Genomic DNA, 24,613 nt, shown 5'->3' on the forward strand with positions numbered 1-24,613 from the left:
CATAGCACAAACACCATAATAAGGCCTCTGACACATGACTTCTTTTCCGGAGATAAACTATTTCTCTTTTGGGGGGATAGTTAAGCAAAAACCATCCCCAGACACCACCTGATGTGAATGTAAAGGACCGCTCTGCAGGTGCCAGGGGGAGCCAAAGGGAAGCGAGGAGGGAGACCTTCGTTCTTGCCCCGACTACACCCCAGTGTTTAGGGCCGCATTTAGCGCTGGCCACAACTCCTCTCTCTCAAAACCAGGGGGTGCTGTGAGTCACACAACAATGAGGACTCTAGGAGCTGAAGTACAGGAAAAAAAGACGCAGGCGGGGACGCTAATGCAAAGCTAGAGATCAAAAGGTGGTCTCCGACTAAAGGCGGCGGGTCTGGAGGAGGAAGTGGCACGTGGGGGTAGGGGCATTCCCTGCTCACACTCGGCCGTGAACCCCGCAAAGGGCTGCAGAAACAGTGCGGAACCGAAACGGCTGTGCTGCAGGCAGATGTAACGCCTTTGAGGCCAGGCTGGGAGCTTGCCGGCACTAAAACCTAACGTGTGTGTTGGGGGGGGGGGGGGGAGGCGGGGAGAACAAAGGAAAGTCGGAAATCTCACGTGTATCAAAGAAAAGGGCTCGAAGAAATGCTGCAGGGGAAAAAAAAAAAAAAAGCTTCAACTCGAGATGCTTCCGGAATTTCGGATACTGATGTAGCCGCCGCCGCTGCCCTCTGCAGCTGCGCCTCTGAGCGCTGCCTTCTCTTTAACTGCCGCTTTGATACCACAGTCTTTTGAAGTTTTGTTTGTTTTTTTTTTTTTTTTTTTTTTTTTTTTCCGTATATTTGTCTTTCACTTCTGCATCAGAAAGAAGTCACTGTTCCAGGGCTTACCCGGTCGCGAGGCTCAGCTAGGAGCCAGGCGAAGACAGGTCCGTGGGCGCCCTCTCCTGGTTCTACTGCGAAGCTGCAGCTGGTAGAGCTGAGAAAAAGAGCGCGTGCGTTTTTCCCATAACCGGTGCAGCAAATTTTCATTACATTTACCCCGTATCTGTGGCTATCGAACTTAAGCGATCACTAGAAACGCCTGGAGGGAATCGTAAAAACAAGATTTCTCGGTGCCGCCCCCAGAGTTTCTGATTCAGTAAGTTTGGCGTGCAGCCTAGTAATTTGCATTTCTAGCGAGTTCCCAGGTGATACTGGTTAAGAGAGCAGGGTCCCAGAAGGACTGCTGTCTACACAAGGGACTGGGCAAGGTAGGAAGGCACTTTAGAAAATCAGGGGACCTAATCTTCTGGAGTATTGGTGTTAATTTTAGGTATCCAAATAGACTTTCTGAGAAGAATATTTCCTGAAATTGTTGTCAGATTTACCTTATTTTGGGTTTTCCAGTGGCTCAGACAGTAAAGAATCTGCCTGCAATGCAGGAGATGCGAGAGACAAGAGTTCAATCCCTGGGTGGGGAATATTGCCTGGAGAAGGAAATGGCAACCCACTCCAGTATTCTTGCCTGGAGAATCCCATGGACAGAGGAGCCTGGTGGGCTATGGTCAGTGGGGTCACAAAGAGTCAGACACGACTGAGTGACTAACACGTTGTTCTAAAGCAGCTCTCTGAAAACTGAAAAAGCTTTCAACCTGCCAGGGTGTCACTCGAGGCAGTGAACGGTGCCACCTGAATGAGGCCAGAGGCCTCGGCGCCCCCAGAGCGCTCGCTCTTAGAGTCTGCGGGAACCCCAAGTACCCTGCCGTGACCCTGATGTGTTGCGACATCTGTAACTGCCACCTAGGGGAAAAACACACCTCAAATGTTGCTGAGACAGGAGAACTTACCACACACTCACATACTCACCACCTCCAGACTGCTTTCACCAGCAACACCCACCTTCTTCTGAAGATCTGTGGCACCAGAGCGCCCTGGGGTGTGGCTGTGGTGACTTTCCTCCCTGCTCCCCGGTGTGTGGGAGCAGGTGTGAGAAAGCCAAGTCGTGGTTGTTGCTGCGTTTAGCTCTTTTGTGTCTCCAGTCTGCCCTCAGGATAGGCTCTCTCATAGCGCTCTGCATCACACCTTCAACTTCTCTTCCTTCTCACTTGAGGCTCTACATGCTCTGAATATTTACAGTTTCTCCTCTCTGCCCACAGAACCCTTGGGCCTGTGGGCCTTGTACCTGGAATGCCTGCCCCTCACCTGCTCTTCCTCCCACCAGCTTGTCTGAGGAACCCCTGCCTTCCATGAGGATTCAACATTCATTTAGTCTTTGGACAACCTCCCTTCACACACACACACACACACACATCCCCCACCCCGAGACTGAATAGAAACCTGTAGTACAGAGTTCCCGCAGCACCCAGGCCAAATGCAGCCCTCAGCATGCATGCGTGCTCGGTCGCTCCCTTGTGTCCGACTCTGCGACAGTATGGACTGTGGCCCGGCAGGCTCCTCTGTCCATGGGATTCTCCAGGCAAGAATACTGGAGTGAGTTGCCATTTCCTCTTCCGGGGGATCTTCCCAACCCAGGGGTCAAACCCGCATCTCCTGAGTCTCCTGCATTCCAGGCAGATTCTTCACTGCTGAGCTACGGGGGAAGCCCCACAGCCCTCCCCACTCTTGTGGCAATTGCCTGTTCTCCAGGTTGATACCACTAGACTCCTTGGAGTAAGGGCTATGACTTTTTCATCTTGGCGCCTTCAGATCTAGCACAGCACCTAGAATGTAATGGGTGCTCAGTACATATGCTAGAAAGAGCAAACACCAGGAGGTAGGATGGAGAATTCCTACATTGCGCATCCACATAAACTGAAAAGCAGCATGCATAGGTGAGCCCAAAGAGCACTTGAAGGCCAGGAAAGCATCACCATTCTCAACCCCCAGACCATGCAGGAAAAGCCACACTTTCTGGAAGAGAAAGCTGCAAGCATGCTAGGTGGAACCCTGGCAATCCCAGGACAAATCACGAACTCAGATGGTTGAAGGGATCCTGGAGATTTCAGAAGATGTGAAAAGGTGCATGAATTATCCCTGGTCTCAAATTTTTTTAGCACACAGCACAAGCAGTACTCAGGCCTCTGGATTCATTATCTGATATTTTCAGCACACATGATCATAAAGATATTGGATAAGCCCAATGATGAAAAAGTGGGGTAGAGAATAGTAAGAGGGTCTCCAGACAACAGTGGCAGCCCTGAAGGTACAAAACTCAGATCTCACTTCAAAAATTAACTTACCGACAGCTACAAGGATTGCGCTGAGCTGACGCCTTACCGCTGTTGGCACCTCCAGGCTTCACTAGGCATCTTGGCCGGGCTCATTCCTAGAGACTCCCAGCCAGTGACTCAGCAGGGCACGGAGATGGGGACATAGTCATTTCTGCTAACATGGGACTGCTCTGAGGGCAGCAGTTACTTAAGAACTTCCAACTGGCTTAACTGATACGGTCAAATCTCTTTAGCAGTCTGGGACTTTCCCAGCCCAAGCCTGCTTCTTCTCCCTTTTATTTCTCACAGACATCACCCCCTCACTAAACCTCTTGTACGCCTAACTGAGCAGGACCTTGGGGGGCCTTGCCAGGGACAGACCCTTCCCCCCTATCCTCTGCTGTAGCTCCTTTCCAAAGTACTCAGATCAAAGAATTTCGTGCATATTTCCTGAGTTTTGCAGATGCTAAAAACCACCACCAAGTGGAAGAAATTAACTACTTGGTGGTCATGAGCACATAACTCCCAGAATTGCTGGCACCTAAGGATTAATAATGATCTCCCTGTTACCTCACCATCAACCAATCAGATAATTCGTGGAGGAGCTGATCTCATACCCTGCGACTCCTCCCTCACTTTGACTTTAAAAATTCTTTGCTGAAACTTTTTGAGGAGTTGGAGTTTGGGGGACATGAACCACCTGTCTCTCTCTCCATGGCCCTGCAATAAACCTTTCACTGCCGCAAATGACAATAGTTGTTTGGCCTCACTGTGCATCAAACACACAAATTTACATTTGGTAACAACTCCTTACCATCTACATCACTGAGGACCTAGTACAGCCGCCAAAGCTGGGAACAACAGTAGGAAACACAAAGGAAAAGCAGGGTTAGGCGGGGCGGTGGGGAGGAGGGAGTTCCCTGCAACTGACCAAGTACGTCAAACCCAAGGTCCTGCTGGTGACCTTGATCTCAAGTGGCCTCAGCCTGCAGCAGCTTGAAGCAGTCTCGGTTCCCTAACCGGAGTGAAGTCAGGCCACGGCAGTGGGCACTGAGTCCTAGCCACAGACCACCAGGCAAGTGGCCAGTGACAAGGCCCTGGCTTGTCTGCTTTGTAGAAATAAATTTCAACAAAGAGAAGAAAAATAGTGAAACAAGTAGAGTTTATTAGGAGGAAGAAAATATCTGTGAACAGACAAATATAGGTGGGCTGAGAGAGAGAGCTGTGCTTTTAGGCTGAAGCTGAAGCTCCAGTACTTTGGCTGCCAGGTGCAAAGAGCCGACTCATTAGAAAAGACCCCGATGTTGGGACCCTGGGCTCCCCTCATAGCTCAGTTGGTAAAGAATCCAACTCCAGTTGGATTCCTGGAGTGTGGAAGATCCCCTGGAGAAGGGAAAGGCTACTCACTCTAGTATTCTGGCCTGGAGAATTCCATAGTCCATGGGGTCACAAAGAGTCAGACACAACTGAGCGACTTTCACTGTGTTTCTGATGCTGGGAAAGACTGAAGGCAGGAGAACAAGGGGAAAACAGAGGATGAGATGGTTGGATGGCATCACTGAGTCAATGGACATGAGTTTTCCAAGAGAGGGTGAAGGACGGGGAAGCCTGGACTGTTGCAGTCCATGGGTTCACAAAGAGTCAGATCTGATTGAGCAACTGAACAACAACAAAATCATTTAAATGGGGCATTTCTTCCCGGTTTCCTCTGGCCAGTCATCTTGCTTTGCTTGGCTCTGAGTCCATATTTGGTATAACTCAAGGTCCTCCCCTGTGTTCACGTATACCTCCTAGCTGAGACGGATCCTAGTACAGAGGCCTATGAGAAGGCTGATACCACCTATTATGCATAAACTGGCACCACCTCCCTTTTAAGCCCCCAGCGAGTCTTGCCGCATGTGTAGTCAGGAAGTTCTCCTTGACCTGAAGAATGAGAAATACTGGTCTCTTTGTCTTTTATCTAGGCAGGGCCCAGCTCCTCCCTGCCTCTGCCATTATCATATCTTGGAGTATCTGCCCACAGGAGAGAGACTCCTACTCAGCCTGGGACTTCCATGGAGACAACAGACACTGGTATCTTCCATGTTATTAAATATCCTCATCACTTCATGTCCTAAGGCAAGTTCCTTCAGCTCCAAACTCCATGCTACAACTGAGACAGGACTTGACAGGGCACAACCTTTGGATGAATGATATAGCCCCAGGACATGTATAAACTGATTAGAGCAACTAAGTCCAAGATTGTGATCCACACAAAGACTTTGGTGTAGTCAATAAAGCAGAAGTAGATGTTTTTCTGGAACTCTCTTGCTTTTTCAGTGATCCAAAGGATGTTGGCAATTTGATCTCTAGTTTCTCTGCCTTTTCTAAATCCAGCTTGAACATTTGGAATTTCACAGTTCATATACTGTTGAAGTCTGGCTTGGAGAATTTTGAGCATTACATTACTAGCATGTGAGATGAGTGCAATTGTGCGGTTGTTTGAACATTCTTTGGGATTTCCTTTCTTTGGGATTGGAATGAAAACTGACCTTTTCCAGTCCTGTGATTGAGTTTTCCAAATGTGCTGACATATTGAGTGCGGCATTTTCACAGCATCATCTTTTAGGATTTGAAATAACTCAACTGAAATCCTATCGCCTCCACTAGCTTTGTTGGTAGTGATGCCCACTTGATGTCTCATTCCAGGAAGTCTATCTCTAGGTGAGTGATTATATCATCGTGGTTATCTGGGTCATGAAGATTTTTTTTTGTACAGTTCCTCTGTGTATTCTTGCCACCTCTTCTTAATATCTTATGCCTCTGTTAGGTCCATACCATTTCTATCCTTTATTGTACCCATCTTTGCATGAAATGTTCCCTTGGTATCTCTGATTTTCTTGAAGAGATCTCTAGACTTTCCCATTCTATTGTTTTCCTCTATTTCTTTGCACTGATCACTGAGGAAGGCTTTCTTATCTCTCCTTGCTATTCTTTGGAGCTATGCATCCAAATGGGTATATCTTTCCTTTTCTCCTTTGCCTTTAGCTTCTCTTCTTTTCTCAGATATTTGTAAGGCCTATTCAGACAACCATTTTGTCTTCTTGCATTTCTTTTTCTTGGGGATGGTCTTGATCCCTGCTTCCTATACAATGTCACAAACCTCTATCCATAGTTCTTCAAGCACTCTGTCTATCAGATCTCATCCCTTGAATCTATTTCTCACTTCCATTGTATAATCGTAAGGGATTCAATTTAGGTCATACCTGAATGATCTAGTGGTTTTCCCTACTTTCTTCAACTTAAGTCTGAATTTGGCAATAAGGAGTTCATGATCTGAGCCACTGTCAGCTCCCAGTCTTGTTTTTGCTGACTATATAGAGCTTCTCCATCTTTGGCTGCAAAGAATATAATCAGTCTGATTTTAGTATTGACCACCTGGTGATGTCCATGTGTAGAGTCTTCTCTTGTGTTGTTGGAAGAGGGTGTTTGCTATGACCAGTGTGTTCTCTGGGCAAAACTCTGTTAGCCTTTTCCCTGTTTAATTCTGTACTCCAAGGCCAAATTTGCCTGTTACTCCAGGTATCTCTTGACTTCCTACTTTTGCATTCCAGTCCCCTATAATGAAAAGGACATCTTTTTTTGAGTGTTAGTTCTAGATGATCTTGTAGGTCTTCATAGAACCATTCAACTTCAGCTTTTTCAGCATTACTAGTTGGGGCATAGACTTGGATTACTGTGATATTGAATGGTTTGCCTTGGAATTGAACAGAGATCATTCTGTTGTTTTTGAGATTGCCTCCAAGTACTGCATTTCAGACTCTTTTGTTGACTATGATGGCTACTCCATTTTTCCTAAGGGATTCTTGCCCACAGTAATAGATATATTGTTCATCTGAGTTGAATTCACCCATTCCAGTCCATTTTAGTTCGCTGATTCCTAAAATGTCGACATTCACTCTTGCCATCTCCTATTTGACCACTTCCAATTTGTCTTGATTCATGGACCTAAAATTCCAGGTTCCTATGCAATATTGTTCTTTACAGCATCGGACCTTGCTTCCATCACTGGTCACATCCACAACTGGGTGTTGTTTTTACTTTGATTACATCTCTTCATTCTTTCTGAAGTTATTTCTCCACTGATCTCCAGTAGCATATTGGGCACCTACCGACCTGGGGAGTTTATCTTTCAGTGTCCTATCTTTTTTCCTTTTCATACTGTTCATGGGGTTCTCAAGGCAAGAATACTAAAGTGGTTTGCCATTCTCTTCTCCAGTGGACCACATTTTGTCAGAACTTCCACCATAACCCATCCGTCTTGGGTGACCCTATAGGGCATGGCTCATAGTTTCATTGAGTTAGACAAGGCTGTGATCCATGTGATCAGTTTGATTAGTTTTCTGTGGAAAACTCTTAAAGAGATGGGAATACCAGACCACCTTACCTGCCTCATGAGAAATCTGTATGCAGGTCAAGAAGCAACAGTTAGAACTGGACATGGAACAACAGACTGGCTCCAAATCAGGAAAGGAGTACATCAAGGCTGTACAGTGTCACCCTGCTTGTTTAACTTATATGCAGAGTACATCATGTGAAACACCAAGCACAAGCTGGAATCAAGATTGCTGGGAGAAATATCAATAACCTCAGATATGCAGATGACACCACCCTTATGGCAGAAAGCAAAGAAAAACTAAAGAGCCTCTTGATGAAAGTGAAAGAGGAGAGTGAAAAAGTTGGCTTAAAACTCAACATTCAGAAATCTAAGCTCATTGCATCCAGTCCCATCACTTCATAGCAGATAGATGGGAAACAATGGAAATAGTAACAGACTTTATTTTGGGGAACTCCAAAATCACTGTAGATGGTGACTGCAGCCATGAAATTAAAAGATTCTTGCTCCTTGGAAGAAAAGCTATGACCAACTTAGACAGCATACTAAAAAGCAGAGACATTACTTTACCAGCAAAGGTCTGTCTAGTCAAAGCTATGGGTTTTCCAATATGGTTTTTCCTGTATGTAACAGTTGGACTATAAAAAAAGCTGAGCACCAAAGAAATGATGCTTTTGAACTGTGGTGTTGGTGAAGACTCTTGAGAGCTCTTGCACTGCAAGGAGATCCAACCAGTCCATCCTAAAGGAAATCAGTCCTGAATATTCATTGGGAGGACTGATGCTAAAGCTGAAACTCCAATATTTTGGCCACCTGATGTGAAGAACTGACTCATTTGAAAAGCCCCTGATGCTGGGAGGGATTGGGAGGAGCAGGGGATGACAGAGCATGAGATGGTTGAATGGCACCACCGACTCAATGGACATGAGCTTGAGTAAGCTCTGGGAGTTGGTGATGGACAGTGAAGCCTGGAATGCTGCAGTCCATGGAGTCACAAAAGTCAGACACAGCTGAATTGAAGTGAACTGAAATGAAGCCCAAAATGTTGAATGAATGGACTTCCACTAGATCTTGAGCCTGAGCTCATTGTAACATATCAGCAAACTGAGTGACATACCCGCAAGCACCATGACAGTTCCAAGTCGCTCAGTTGTGTCCGACTCTGTGACCCCATGAACTGTACAAGTTCATGGAATTCTCCAGGCAAGAATGCTGGAGTGGGTTGTCATGCCCTCCTCCAGGGGATCTTCCCAACCCAGCGATGGAACCAAGGTCTCCCGCATTGCACACGAAATCTTTACCAGCTGAGCCACAGGGGAAGCCCAAGAATACTGGAGTGGGAGCCTATCCCCTCTCCAGCTCATCTTCCTGACCCAGGAGTCGAACCAGGGTCTCCTGCATTGCAAGCAGCTTCTTTACCAATGGAGCTATCAGAGAATCCCCAGTTCCAAAGCCAAACATAAAAGGTCAAAAAGTGGGTGGTGGCTCAATTCTTGGAAATCCCCACCCCTTTCCCAACATAGTTGCAATAATCCTCCCACTTATTAGCCTATGAAATTACCCAGTCCTATAAACACTGATAACCCCATACCCTGGGGTCTCTCACCCTCTGAGATGGCCCACACTCTGTCTATGGAGCGTATATCTCCCTGAATAAACCTTTCACTTTTCTATGGCTGCCTCTTACATTTTTTCTTTTGCAAATCAACACACACTTGGTGGCCATCCCAGGGACTCCCTGAGATATAAACCTCTCTCCAGCCTCACTCTCTTTGCTTTTGCTTTTTCATTTTCTGACTGCCTGTGCCACAATGTGGCTTCTTAGTTCCCCAACTAGGGATCGAGCCTGTGCCCCCTGCCTTGGCAGCTCAGCTTAGCCACTGGTCTGCCAGGGAAGTCCCCCCGCCCTCTTTCCTGCAGCACAGCCAGTCACACAAAATCACATCCTTGACGCCTAGGGATTGTTTCCAGTGCATTCAATTAAAAACACCAGCCCCCTCCCTCTCACAAGCATAGCCTTGGCCTGAGTATCCTTTACTAGCTCACTACCAGCACCAGAGTTCTGCCCCTTTTGGTAAAATGTCCTCCAAAAGGCAAGGAGAATTTAAAGAATTATCTATGCCTATCATTGTAGGCGTCTGCCTACAATGCGGGAGACCCAGGTTTGATCCCTGGGTCGGGAAGATCCCCTGGAGAAGGAAATGGCAACCCACTCCGGTATTCATACCTAGAAAATCCCATGGACCGAGGAGCCTGGTCAGCTACAGTCCATGGGGTCGCAAAGAGTCGGACACGACTGAGCGACTTCACTTCACTTCACTTCATCATTTCAGATCTTCTCAAATCTACATCTTCTGACATCCTAGAACCTTTTGGTTAAAAAACCTGAGGTGAGGTAGGGAGGAAGAAACCAAAATGAGGAGTCTTATCTAGTCAGATTGCTCCCAAATATTCCTCTGGTCCATCCACTAGCTGTCCACCCTTGTTGCCAAAGATGCAATAGAGAAGCCAAATGTATGTCACATGTATCTTTCCACCAACTCCAGAAAATCTTCAAGGTATCAAAGGAAGAGAGTGAGAGATCTACCTCCAGGTGAGAACATGGGAAGGTTGGAATAATTCATCTCACTTAAAGGAGCTGCCCTTTGGGTACTAATTTTAAAAGTAACTGGTGGTCCAGTGGTTAAGAATCTGCAGGGGACACAGGTTCACTCCCTCGTCCAGGAAGTTTCCACATATTGAGCAGAAACTAAGCCTGCACACCACAACTACAGAGCTGGCATGCTGCAAGAACTGAAGCCCGACTGCCCGGGACCTGTGCTCTGTAAGGAGAAGCCACTGCAATGAGAAGTCCATGCACCATAATGAGGAGTAGCCCCTGGTCACCACAACTAGAGAAAGCCTACACAGCAAGGAATACCCAGCACAACCAAAAATATAAATAAATAAAATTTTTAAATGGTTTAAAAAATTGTTTAATAAAATAAAAAGTAACCACAAAAACCAGCCATATAGATTTCTTTAACCCACCATTCAATATTGCAAAATAATTTTAATCCAGCTTCTTCAGCCAGCCCAAATTTCAGATGTATGCCTATCTTAAAATGTATCACTACCCACCTTCACACTGTTCATTGCATCCCCAAAAGGTCAGCCTAAGTATACCTTTAAAACACTGCCTTCTGCCACAATCATCCTTTCTTGTTCCATCTGGCTCCCAAGATATATTTCTTGGTCAGCATAGAACTCGGGACACGCTGAACCACATAGTGACTCTATTTTTGCTCCTGCCATCCGAGACAGTTGAGAATCAGGTTCATTTTCTTTGCCTCTAGGCTCTTACAGATCCCTGGGAACTGGAGGGTGGCTAAGAAGGCAGAGACTTTATCTACCACCTTTAATCAGAGTCGGGCTTAAGCCTTCCCAACAGACAAGAATCGATGCTTAAAAATAATTCTCAAGATGCTGAATGAATAAAAGAGGTCATTTCATTAATTCTATGGTGAGTAATGGACAGTTATGCCCATAAATGACATTGCCACTGGCTGTAATGCCCATAGAAATCCAGCCTGCACCAAAGTGCTGCCCAGAGAAGCGTAATCTCATCCGGGACACATTATCGGCAGATGAAGACGTAATGGGCCAGAAGTCACAGAGCGTTTCCCAGCTTGATACATAAATCAAATCGACTTTCTGAAGTCCTCTGGGAACATGTGTAAAAACCTGGGAAAAGGAACATCTTTCTCTGAACAACTGTGATCAACTCTCAGGGTATTTCCTGGAGATTCATAGCCAGTGAGGCCACTCGCTGAGCAGCTCATACATGTCATGCCACTAGCCCTAAACTGGACACTCATTTCCAGGAAATCTGCCCTTGAATCATCATTGCTATAATAAGCATGAAAGAAGAGGGTGTGATGATGTCTCCTGAAAGAAACTTTTTGCCTAGTTCTAGAGAATTATTTGCCAGGCATCAGCCTGAAATAATTTGTCCAGTCTTCATGGCTCTTTTTGGAAAGAGGTTTATGTCTCGTTGCCAGATGCACTGGGGGGAAAAAAAAAAAATGGAACCTCATGAGCATTCCTGTGGCAGCTGATAAAACTGAACTGGGGTCCCAGGTCAGTCATTTATTGCATGTACATCTATGAGAAAGTTGTTTAACCTCACAAAGACTTCATTTTCTCACCTGTCAAATAAAAGCAATACCAACTGCCTTAAAAGTGGTGGCAAGGATTAAATGGACACCATCACAGCAGTGGAATTTAAGAGCTGCTCATTGGCCTCAGATTCCTGTGTTCAGAATGGCTTCTCACCAGCTGTGTGACTTTGAACAAGTTATTTACCCTCTCTGTTCCTCAATTTCTTCATAACAATAACACTTATTAATGGTGTTTATATGAGAATAAAATGAGTTAACACAGGTGAAAAAAGCTGAGAACAGTGCCTGATATAGTAACCACCCAAGAAGTGTTATTGTTATCATTTTATGTAAAGAACCAAGTGGGTCCACACTGCATGTTATAGACACAGTAAACAGGAGTTCTCTGTGTCCCCTGTTCTCTTGGCAAACTCCAGGGGAAACGTTAGGTAACATTACTCAGTACCTTTTATTTTCCAGTTCCTCTACGTAAATGAGGATTACAGCAAGGGATTGTCCCCTTATCTCCATGGACGCAGATCTTTTTGCCTCATTTCCCATTGGAAATATTTCAGACGTGACTGACCCCAAGTCCAACAAACATGACCTCTAAAGCCCTCTTGACAAAAAATACAATCCCTCCAACCCACCCAGGTGCTTCAAATACTCATGATTCCATAATCCAGAAAATATTTGCAAAGCACCTGTCACTTACAAAGCAATGAGAAGAGCACAAAGAAGGAGCAGTTGTGAACTCTGCTCGAGGACCTGATGATTAGTAGGAGAAAGGAAAAACAAAAGGCATGGAGTGATAGCCCCCATGAGAGGGAAACAAAGGGGGTCAGAAATGACTTCAGAAAGGAAGTGTCATTGGGACTTCATCTTAATCAATGTGTAGCATCCATGGGAATGGGGAATTCCAAACAGAAGGAAGAATGGGAACAAAGGCTTAGTTGTTAGAAAGCATGAGGGGAAAAAAAAAAAGCAAGACAAACAACAACAAAACTGACAGCAGGTTCCCTGGTGGCCTAATGGTTAGCGTTCAATCCCTGGTCAGGGAACTGAGATTACACAAGCCTCACAGCATGGCCAAAAAGAAAAAAAAGAAAGCATGAGAGGTATGTTGGGAAGGATACAAGGTCATCCCCTCTGACAAGAGCTTAGGATAAATAAAACATTCGAGTTGGAGAAAAAAACTTTTAAAATGATATTTAGAGTAGAACTGTAAAAGCATAAGAATATCTATAAAGTAGGGAGACAATGAAGACTTTGGAAAGGTAAGTGGCGTGAGTAAAGCTATTCTTTTTTTTTTAAGATTACTTTTTTACCTTTTTTTTTTTTTTTTTTTTTGATGATCATTTTTAAAGTCTTTATGGAATTTACAACAATATTGCTTGTGTTGTTTTTGTTCTGGTGTTTTGGCCATGAGGCATGTGGGATCTCAGCTTCCCAACCAGGGATGGAACCAACATCCCCTGCACTGGATGGTGAAGTCTCAACCACTGAAGTGCCAGGGAAGTCCCCGAAAAAGATGGTTCTTGGATAGAAAACCTAACAACATGGCAGCGGATGAGTATGAGAGGAGAGAGATGGGCATTAGGAGATTGTTACTTGAGTTCGAGTGAGAATGGAGGCACCTGGTGAGGGTGGAAGGGGAGAGTGAGGGAGATATGGGATGTGGTTGCCACAGATCTCCACCGATGATTGGACTGGGAAGCAAAAAGAAAAGGAAACCCAGGATAAGCCTCAGATCTTGAACCTAGCTCCCTGACGGAACACAGGGGTAACATCCTCCACAGAAGCAGGGGAGAAGATCTTGGCTTTGATGAGAAATGATGACTTGAGTTTATCCCTCTAAGAATTAGTCCACCTTCTCTTTTGAAACTGCAAAAGGAGAGAATTACCTTCTCATCTTCTGTCTTTATTTACAGGATGAGGTGTCTATGAAAACCATAAGGCCCTGGGACCTCTTGAGTAGAGAGGAAAAGGTGACAGAAGCAGAGACCATCTTCTCTTCCTTCCTCACAAGTTTGTCTCTGGCTCATGAGGGAGAAAAAATAACAGGAGGATTTTCCACTACTAAAATATAAATACAATGCGGCCAAGGAATTTTGCTTTGTGTTATTTATCTCAGTGATGTATCTCTAGTACCTAGAGCAGCCCTTGGCAATAGTTGGGAGCTCAATAATGTTTAGGCAGTGTATTAAAAAGCAGAGAAATCACTTTGCTGACAAAGGTCTGTATAGTCAAAGCTGTGGTTTTTTCAGTAGTCATGTATAGATGTGAGAGTTGGACCATAAAAAAGGCTGAAAAAAAAAAGGCTGAAGACCAAAGAATTGAGGCTTTTGAAGTGTGGTGCTGGAAAAGACTCTTAGGAGTCCCTTGTATAGCAAGGAGGTCAAATCGGTCAGTCCTAAAGGAAATCAACCCAGAATATTCACTGGAAGGACTGATGCCAAAGCTGAAGCTCCAATACTTTGGTCACTTGATGCAAAGAGTCAATTCATTGGAAAAGACCCTGATGCTGTGAAAGATTGAAGGCAGGAGGAGAAGGGGATGACAGAGGACGAGATGGCTGGATGGCACCATCAACTCAATAGACATGATTTTGAGCTATTTGTGGGAGATGGTGAAGGACAGGGAAGCCTGGCGTGTTGCAGTCCTTGGGTTAGTTGGACATGACTGAGCAACTGAGTAACGACAATGATGTTGAATGAATGAATGATCCCTGTTTCTAGGCTTATGAATAAATAAAGACTAGGTCTCTATAGCTCACTCAAGCTCTCCCTCCCAACCTCAGTCATCTACCCTGCTAATTCTTTTCTTTTTTTTTTTTATCTTTGTCCAAATATATCTAGAAACAATTCTCAAATTGCCTTGCTTTATAGTTGCACACTCCTGCAAAGCTCTCAGGAACTGACAGTTGTGGGAAAGATAACAAGAAGTGGAAGCTCTCTGATGATCAGGAAGTTGGATATTTATGATGTAACAAAACATGGTTCTTTGCTGAGGAGGAGGCTGGATATGAAAGTATGCAAGTATCTGACTTATTTTCTTGATTTTATTTTCTATTTTTTGACTCACTGTATAATTTTCATTTCCCTCTTAGAACATGATTGGGCGGCAATTTGGAGACTGGAATGCCAACCAGAATATGTTATGAGTCTCTTTTGACATTATGGAAGGATGTCTTACAACCAGTTTTGGCAAATTTGAGGAGCAGAATCCCCTATAGGTTCTCAACAAGCATTCAAGGTCGAGGAGTTGGTTCGAGAAAGAGGACATCAAGGTGGGATACGTTTAAGTGGCTAAGGATTGGGAATTGGAAGGATGTTATTCAAAGGAGCAGTTTATGAGTCAGAGTGGTCTTGACATCAGAAGCTTTAACCTCAGGTCCACCCATCCGGACTCATTATACTCAAATTGTATCTTATCTTCCTTTTCTGCTTCCTGAAACTGAATCGTGGTTTCCTCTGTGAGTATTATCAGCTGCCTAAAACTTCATAAGATAAAAAATGTTTTCTTTTTTGGAAGTTGCTACTCAAGGGCTCAAATTGATTTCCAAACCTACAAGTTTAAACTTGGTAATGTTCAATATGAACCACTCATCCCACTGCCTTCAAATTATACTCTGGAGTCATTTACTATGGGTCTATTGCATGCCAGGCACAGAGGGAATATGAGAACAGAAATGAATAAGACTGCCTTAAGAAAAAAAAAAAAAAAAGAGGAAAAACACAATTCCTGTGTCGAGAAAGACAGACAACCAGCTTTTTTAGAACAGGCCATGGCCAGGGCTGACATGGCCACTGAAAGTTTTTGAGTAGTAAGTTTCATGACACCCAGGCTTAGCTTTTTCAAATAGCTTCCACTTTATTTCTGTGAAAACTAACTTCATTCTTTCTAAAGATATGAAGAAGAGAAAATAAATGATATGCTCATTTTACAATTAGTTAGTATTGAGTCCATTCTGAGGAATTATATAGGCACTTTTGCTGTTTACTAGCTGAGTTGTGTCCAACTCTTTTGCGATCCCATGGACTGTAGCCCACCAGGCTCCTCTGTCCGTGGGATTTCCCAGGCAAGGCTACTGGAGTGGGCTGCCATTCTCTTCCCCAGAGGATCTTCCTGACTCGGGGGTCAGATCTGCATCTCCTGCATTGTAGGTGGATTCCTAACGGCTGACCCACCTTCTGGTTAAACCCCAAAGTGAAAGTGAAAATGTTAGTCTCTCAGTCATGTTCGACTCTTTGTGACCCCATGGACTGCAACGCACCAGGCTTCTCTGTCCATGGAATTCTCCCAGAAAGAATACTGGAGTGTATCTTCCCAACCAAGGGATCAAACCCAGATCTTCTGCATTGCAGGCAAATTCTCTACAGTCTGAGCCGCCAGGGAAAGGATTCTTACAATTGAAAGCAATTAGAGAGAGCTGGAGCTAAAGGTGGAGAAAGTTGTCAGGATAAAGGGAAAGAAGTTACTGGATGAGGAAACCAGGAAGAAACTATGAAAATGGTAGGGAGGAAGGGAGGCTGGACCTGTGTACTGTCTAGAAGAAAGAGAGACAGGATGATCTAACCGAGAGGCACAAAACAAGGACTCATCAACATCCTTGTGACAGGGCCAATCTGGCTTCTCCCCAGGACAGGTCAGTGCCTCACATATGGTACTGAGTGAAATGTTTGTGGGTGAAGGTATTAAGAAACTCTGAGGTGTGTTTCTTTATAATCCTTATATTTGTGAATCATACTTGTTCTCTTTGGAAAGCAAAGTTTAAACTCACTATCTCTGTTTACCAATCTGATCACATGGACCACGGACTTGTCTAACTCAATGAAACTATGAGACATGCCGTGTGGGGCCACCCAAGACGGACGGGTCATGGTGGGGAATTCTGACAAAACGTGGTCCTCTGGAGAAGGAAATGGCAAACCACTTCAGTATTCTTGCCCTGAGAACCTCATGAACAGTATGAAAAGGCAAAATATAGGACACCAAAAGATGAACTCCCAAGGTTGGTAGGTGCCCAATATGCTGCTGGAGATCAGTGGAGAAATAACTCCAAAAACAATGAAGAGACAGAGCCCAAGAAAAACAACACCCAGTTGTGGATGTGACTGGTGATGGAAGCAAGGCCCAATGCTGTAAAGAGCAATATTGCATAGGAACCTGGAATGTTAGGTCCATGAATCAAGACAAATTGGAACTGGTCAAATAGGAGATGGCAAGAGGGAACATGAACATTTTCAGAATCAGTGAACTAAAGTGGACTGAAATGGGTGAATTTAACTCAGATGAACAATATATCTATTACTGTGGGCAAGAATCCCTTAGGAAAAATGGAGTAGCCATCATAGTCAACAAAAGAGTCTGAAATGCAGTACTTGGAGGCAATCTCAAAAATGACAGAATGACCTCTGTTCAATTCCAAGGCAAACCATTCAATATCACAGTAATCCAAGTCTATGCCCCAACTAGTAATGTTGAAAAAGCTGAAGTTGAATGGTTCTATGAAGACCTACAAGACCTTCTAGAACTAACACTCAAAAAAAGATGTCCTTTTCATTATAGGGGACTGGAATGCAAAAGTAGGAAGTCAAGAGATACCTGGAGTAACAGGCAAATTTGGCCTTGGAGTACAGAATTAAGCAGGGAAAAGGCTAACAGAGTTTTGCCCAGAGAACACACTGGTCATAGCAAACACCCTCTTCCAACAACACAAGAGAAGACTCTACACATGGACATCACCAGGTGGTCAATACCAAAATCAGACTGATTATATTCTTTGCAGCCAAAGATGGAGAAGCTCTATATAGTCAGCAAAAACAAGACGGAGCTGACAGTGGCTCAGATCATGAACTCCTTATTGCCAAATTCAGACTTAAGTTGAAGAAAGTAGGGAAAACCACTAGACCATTCAGGTGTGACCTAAAATGAATCCCTTACAATTATACAATGGAAGTGAGAAATAGATTCAAGGGATGAGATCTGATAGACAGAGTGCTTGAAGAACTATGGATGGAGGTTTATGACATTGTACAGGAGGCAAGGATCAAGACCATCCCCAAGAAAAAGAAATGCAAAAAGACAAAATGGTTGTCTGAATAGGCCTTACAAATATCTGAGAAAAGAAGAGAAGCTAAAGGCAAAGGAGAAAAAGAAAGATATACCCATTTCAATGCAGAGTTCCAAAGAAAAGCAAGGAGAGATAAGAAAGCCTTCCTCAGTGATCAGTGCAAAGAAATAGAGGAAAACAACAGAATGGGAAAGTCTAGAGATCTCTTCAAGAAAATCAGAGATACCAAGGGAACATTTCATGCAAAGATGGGCACAATAAAGGGCAGAAATAGTATGGACCTAACAGAAGCAGAAGATATTAAGCAGAGGTGGCAAGAATACACAGAAGTGGTAAGAATACACAGAAGAACTATACAAAAAGATCATGACCCAATTAACCAGGATGGTGTGATCACTCATCTAGAGCCACACATCCTGAAATGCAAAGTCAAGTGGGCCTTAGGAAGCGTCACTACAAACAAAGCTCGTGGAGGTGATGGAATTCCAGCTGTGCTATTTCAAATCCTAAAAGATGATGCTGTGAAAGTGCTGCACTCAATATGCCAGCCAGTTTGGAAAACTGAGCAGTGACCACAGGACTGGAAAAGGTCAGTTTTCATTCCAATCCCAAAGAATGCTCAAGCTACCGCATAATTGCACTCATCTCACACACTAGTAAAGTAATGCTCAAAATTCTCCAAGCCAGGCTTCAACCGTATATGAACCTGAAGTTCCAGATGTTCAAGCTGGATTTAGAAAAGGCAGAGGAAGCAGATATCTAATTGCCAACATCCATTGGATTGTCAAAAAAAAAAAACAAGACAGTTCCAAAAAATTATCTACTTCTGCTTTATTGACTACTCCAAAGCCTTTGGCTGTGTGGATCACAACAAACTGTGGAAAATTCTTCAAGAGATGGGAACACCATACTACCTGACCTGCCTCCTGAAAAATCTGTGTGCAGGTCAAGAAGAAACAGTTAGAACTGGACATGGAACAACAGACTCATTCCAAGTCAGGAAAGAAGTATGTCGAGGCTGTATATTGTCACTCTGATTGTTTAACTTAAATGCAGAGTACATCATGAGAAATGTTGGGCTTGACGAACCATAAGCTGGATTCAAGATTGCTGGGAGAAATATCAATAACCTCAGATATGCAGATGACACCACCCTTATGGCAGAAAGCAAAAAAGAACTAAAGAGCCTCTTGATGAAAGTGAAAGAGGAGAGTGACAAAGTTGGCTTAAAACTCAACATTCAGAAAACTAAGATCATGACATCCAGTCCCATCATTTCATGGCAAATAGATGGGAAAACAATGGAAACCATGACAGACTTTATTTTGAGGGGCTCCAAAATCACTGCAGATGATAACTGCAGCCATGAAATTAAAAGATGTTTGCTCCTTGGAAGAAAATTTATGACCAACCTAGATAGCATAATAAAAAGCAGAGACATTACTTAGCCAACAAAGGTCCGTCTAGTCAAGTCTATGGTTTTTCCGGTGGTCATGTATGGATGTGAGAGTTGGACTATAAAGAAAGCTGAGCACTGAAGAATTGATGCTTTTGAACTGTGGTGTTGGAGAAGACTCTTGAGAGTCCCTTGGACTGCAAGGAGATCCAACCAGTTCATCCTAAAAGAAATCAATCCTGAATATTTACTGGGAGGACTGATGCTGAAGCTGAAACTCCAGCACTTTGGCCACCTGATGTGAAGAAGTAACTCATTTGAAAAGACTGTGATGCTGGGAAAGATTGAGGGCAGAAGCAGATGGGGATTATAGAGGAAGAGATGGTTGGATGACATCACTGACTCAATGGACATGAATTTGAGTAAGCTCTGAGAGTTGGTAATGTACAGGGAAGCCTGCCGTGCTGCAGTCCATGGGTCACAAATAGTTTGACCCAACTGATCGACTGAACTGAAATGATCTCTGTTTAATTTCCCAGGTCATCTTCATATATGCTAGGTTACTGTTTCATAATGTATCACTTAGGCATTTACCTGTTGCAAATAACCTACATTTTCGGTTACTTGTAGTGTTCGACTTTAACACTGTAAATACACAAAGGAAGGCAAGGAAGCATCATAGCATTAGATAGCAACGGAGTTCCCCTTGAAGAGTCCAAAAGGAAACCAACGAAGGTTCCTTCCTGGTTTGCAACTCAAAGCCAATCCTGGTCACCTGCTCATGCATCTTTGCCTCAGAAGCAGTCAGTTCTGTATCTCCCTCTGGTCACCTCTTCAGGAATAAGCTTCTCCCTCCTCCTTTGCTTCTTTTCCTCTGCTGCTCCTGGGCCACATCTCCCTCCCTTCTCCCTTGCATCAGGCTTCCACACAGAGACAACATGAATGGGTTGGTATCACCAGTGAGGGCTGTTCTGACTGGATAGAGTTCTTGCACCTGCGAATCTCATGGGTTAATCCACAGGATCTCAGTGGCCAGGGTGCCCATCCCCTCTCCATTCTGTCCATGAAACAGCATATGTGAGGGGAGCTCCCTGAAGCTCCCTGAAGGGCTCGGAATGTGGCAAGCATTTAGAATTTCATGGAATTTCATTCATTTCAATTTATATAGGCAAACAAGTATCACAGAACTATCCAGAATTAGAAGAACATTGGAAACATCATTTATCCAAATCTGACCTCCTGAAATATCAACCACTCACTGCCCCCTATCCCCAGCAGACCTGTCCTCCCCACAGACCTCTTCATCTCAGCTGAAGACCTCTCCATCCTTCCAATCACTAAAAGTTGAATTCATCCTAGATTCCTCTCTTTCTTTCATGCCCCACATCTGATCTAACTAGAAATCCTTTTGACTCTCCTTTTAAAATATATCCAGAAACAGAACTTCTCACATCTCCATCATTATCACCATACTCCAAATCACCATCACCTCCAGCCTAGATTTAATGCTCATGCCCTTACTGGTCCCCACCTTGCTCCCCTCCTACACTCACTTTCTCACCCAACTATTCTCAACACCACAGCCAGAGTGGTTCCTCTAAACATTGGTCAGATCATGTCACATGACTGTTCAGGACTCTCCAGTAGGTCTCATGCCTCTTAGAAAGAAGCCAAAGTTCTTACAACAGCCTGTAGGGCTGACATGATTGCCCTCTCCACCTCCTGTTCTTCACCCCTCTCACTCTAGCTCACCCAGTGGCAACCACACTGGCCTCTAGAAACCACACTGGTTTCTAGAATATATCAAACACGCTCCTACCTCTAGCCCTTGCATTGACTTTTTTCTCATTCCAGAGCACTTTTTTCCCAGATAAGCACAGGGATAATACTAACAAACCACCCCACTTAAAATCCCCCCAGCATTCCCAGCCCCGCCACACACACCTGCCCTATTGTTGCTGTTTGGTCGCTAAGTCGTGTCCAATTCTTTTGCGGCCCCACGGACTGTAGCCCACCAGATTCCTCTGTCCATGGGATTCCCCAGGCAAGAATACTGGAGTGGGTTGCCATTTCCTTCTCCAGGGGATCTGCCCAACCCAGGGATCGAACCCTGGTCTCCTGCATTGGCAGGCAGGTTCCTTACCACTGAATCACCCGGAAGCCCACATACCTGCCCTACATGATGCTCTGTAACGCATCATATAATTTACTTATTTGTTATGGTTTTGGTGTTGGGGTTTTAGTTTTAGTTTTCTTTTTGATCTCTCACCCTCAAATCCTGTTAGAATGAATGAAAGCTCCATGAAGAAATCTAGACCAATCTTTGCAATAAATATTTCAATATTTCTTTCAATAAACATTTGTTAGTGAGTTCCTGACTTACAGGACAACTGACACAACATTCTGAGCTTATTTGGAAGAGATCAAGTATTATGAGAATTCAACTGTGGTTTGGGGTTTGGTGCGATGGGTTGAAAAAAAATTATGATTTTCAAAGTACATTTTCTTTCTTTCCTATTATCTGTCTTTTGATCACCAATCTGTACTGATGGCGATTTATACATAGATAATGATGTGCTAGTTCCCATAAATAAGTTCAGTGAGTTAATCCACTAGCTTATAAACAGATCAGTATGGTTCTGGGAGGATGAACTGTTATGGTTCTCATCTTCAAGGAACTGACATGGAGCATCCATGAATTAGTCCACTATACTCCAGTGCAAGAAATTGTTGCACACTTTTTTTTTTTTGTCTTTAAATCTGACTAAGTCAGCTCCACTCCTTCAGGCTGAGATCATCTTCTGTAGGCCCCCAGGTCAACACTGGCAGCCACTTGTCCTCATCAGTAGTCCCACTAACTCCTGGGGTGCTGACACAAGTCCATGACATTCCCAGAACTTCCCACCACCAACCACTCTTCCTAACTTTGGAGTACACTCATCTTCCATGTTGCATGGTCACCTCTTTCTTAAAACAGTGTCTGGAATTCCCTAGTGGTTCACTGGCTAAGACTCCATGCTCCCAGTGCAGGAGGTCTGCTCAGGGAACTAAATTCTATGTGCCGTCACTAAGGGTTCACATGCTGCAACTAAAGATGGCACATGGCACAGTGAAGATCAAAGATCCTGTGTGTTATGACTAAGCCTCCATGCAGCCAAGTAAATAAATAAATTTAAAAGGAGAGGGAGAGATTAAAGATTAAATAGTGTCAACCTCTAGTCCCTCCCTCTCAACGATTCTGAACTACAAAGATTTGCTACTTCAGCAAAACAAATTGGGGTGGCAGGGGTTAAGGAACTCCATAGGACACAAGGAATCAGAGCTTAATTCATCTTTTTGCCTGATGTAATAACTCTGAGAAGATAAAACCACCTCAGAATGGTTACAACAGAAGGAATTGTAAAATAAATCTTCTAAATTGAATGTATAAAATTTCAAACAATAGATAATAAGGAATTGATCCAAATGAGTTGGAATTTATCAGAGGAGTGTTCCTGGAAGAAGTGGATTTTCAATCAGTCCGGGAATAGGTAAAGAGAGATTGAGGTTTTCCAATAAAGAAAGGACAATATTCTTTCTGGTGTACAAGAGAGGAAAAAGGAAGACAGCACCAAGATAGGAAATAGTGAGTCACATATCAGGGAGGAGAGTCGGAGGGCTCTGATGTAGATACCATAGTCATTGGAGGGTGGAGAAGGGGCAACTCTCCACCATGGCAGAACTACAATTCTAAGTGTGGCGGACTCGGCTGGAAATCCAAACACAGCAAGCATGACTCAAGACTGATTTAGATTCCGGGAAGAAAAACAGGGGAATGAAAATATGCTCATGACAGACAACCCACAAAAAGAGAAAAGACCAAATACCACAAAGAAAACTCCCAAGGGTGGCATCGGGTACTCCATTCCAACCAAAGCATAAAATTTCAACTGTATTGCATTTCCCAGAGCTACTTCTGTCACCAGGCTCATTAAATCCAATTCCTCCTTTTGGTGGTCAAAAAATTGAAGCCACAGAGACTCAATAATGTAAAGAAACTTGAGGTCATCTGTCTGTATTTTCCGAGATGGTGCTAGACTTTGTACCATTCCTCTGCACTCAAATTCGGGCACTCAAACTCCTTAAAAAGACAAACAGTGGTAATACTACAGAAGACACGTCAAGAAAAAGGAAGGGTTTTTAACAACCAAAAGGAATGCTACGCCCTTCAATGTAGTTTTTAAGTCAGTCAGTTCAGTCGCTCAGTTATGTCTGACTCTTTGCGACCCCATGAATCGCAGCATGCCAGGCCTCCCTGTCCATCACCAACTCCCGGAGTTTACTCAAACTCATGCCCATCGACTCGGTGATGCCATCCAGCCATCTCATCCTCTGTGGTCCCCTTCTCCTCCTGCCCCCAATCACTCCCAGCATCAGGGTCTTTTCCAACGAGTCAACTCTTCGCCTGAGGTGGCCAAAGTATTGGAGTCTCAGCTTCAGCATCAGTCCTTTCAAAGAGCACCCAGGACTTATCTCCTTTAGGATGGACTGGTTGGATCTCCTTGCAGCCCAAGGGACTCTCAAGAGTCTTCTCCAACACCATAGTTCAAAAGCATCGATTTTTCACTGCTCAGCTTTCTTCACAGTTTAACTCTCACATCCGTACAGGACCACTGGAAAAGCCATAGCCTTGACCAGACGGACCTTTGTTGGCAAATTAATGTCTCTGCTTTTTAATATACTATCTAGGTTGGTCATAACTTTCCTTCCAAGGAGTAAGGGTCCTTTAATTTCTTGGCTGCAGTCACCATCCACAGTGATTTTGGAGCCCCCCAAAAATGAAGTCTGACACTGTTTCCACTGTCTCCCCATCTATTTCCCATGAGGTGATGGGACCAGATGCCATGATCTTAGTTTTCTGAATGTTGAGCTTTAAGCCAACTTTTTCACTCTCCTCTTTCACTTTCATCAAGAGGCTTTTTAGTTCCTCTTCACTCTCTGCCATAAGGGTGGTATCATCTGCATATCTGAGGTTATTAATATTTCTCCCGGCAATCTTGATTCCAGATTGTGCTTCTTCCAGCCCAGCGTTTCTCATGATGCATATAAGTTAAATAAGCAGGGTGACAATATACAGCCTTGACGTACTCCTTTTCCTATTTGGAACCAGTCTGTTGTTCCATGTCCAGTTCTCACTGTTGCTTCCTGACCTGCATACAGGTTTCTCAAGAGGCAGGTCAGGTGGTCTGGTATTCCCATCTCTTTCAGAATTTTCCACAGTTTGTTGTGATCCACAGAGTCGAAGGCTTTTGCATAGTCAATAAAGCAGAAATAGATGTTTTTCTGGAATGCTCTTGCTTTTTCAATGATCCAGCAGATATTGGCAATTTGATCTCTGGTTCCTCTGCCTTTTCTAAAACCAGCTTGAACATCACACTGCTGAAGCCTGGCTTGGAGAATTTTGAGCATTACC

Source organism: Muntiacus reevesi, chromosome 1, assembly GCF_963930625.1.
Source record: "Muntiacus reevesi chromosome 1, mMunRee1.1, whole genome shotgun sequence".
In the NCBI taxonomy this organism is placed as follows: Eukaryota; Metazoa; Chordata; class Mammalia; order Artiodactyla; family Cervidae; genus Muntiacus; species Muntiacus reevesi.